Genomic DNA, 799 nt, shown 5'->3' with positions numbered 1-799 from the left:
AAAGCAGCTCTCTTCATTAATAATCTTCCAAAGGCACAGGTAGAAAACGTCAGTGGTGTTGGATGGCTCAGGGGATTGGGAGTAGGTTACAAGGCCCTTCAGTTATTGGACAGAGTCCAGCACAAGCTTAAGAGTGACTGAAGGCCATTACCATGAGATGGACTATGGAAAATAAATTCTGGCTCCCATCTCCCACTGAAGCCTATGGAATTGATGGTGCTGACACCTTGCAATATTTGCTGCATATTTCACAGGTACCAAAAAGAGCTTTGTGAAATAATTTGGGGCCAATCCTGCACAGCATGGCACAGGAATTGAATGATGAACATCTTTCTCCTTTACTCTCAACAGTTACAAGAGCTGCAAGTTTCAAATGTCTACTTTGGTTCTGATTAAATTAGGTATAACTTCTGAGTTTGTAAAGATGTGATGTTAGTTTACATAACTAACTTGATCTAATATGCACATAAAACTCTCAGCCAGGCAAAGCAAGTTGCGATGCAGCATGATCAAGTTAGCTTAGTAGGGAACAGCATAGCATCTGCTGAAGTACAGTTTGCCTTGTTTGAAGGAGAGCTTCAGAAGGTGTTACAGCTAATATGCTCTAATAATACACCTTTAACTCCTAATTCTCTACACAAAGCCTTAGGGAAAGAGGCAGGAAGAGCAAGGGTTAGGGAGACAGACAACAACTGGGAGAGGTATAGTGAAAAGAATAGGGAGGGGAAGGAAGTGAGATGCTTTTAGCCATAAGGACTGCATCTTTCACGACACCCACACCTGTGCACCTGTCAAAAGT

The sequence above is a fragment of the Dermochelys coriacea genome, chromosome 22 (genome assembly GCF_009764565.3).
Source record: "Dermochelys coriacea isolate rDerCor1 chromosome 22, rDerCor1.pri.v4, whole genome shotgun sequence".
NCBI classification, from domain to species: domain Eukaryota; kingdom Metazoa; phylum Chordata; order Testudines; family Dermochelyidae; genus Dermochelys; species Dermochelys coriacea.
The sequence above is the reverse complement of the archived record's forward strand: the minus strand, read 5'-3'. Positions refer to the sequence as shown.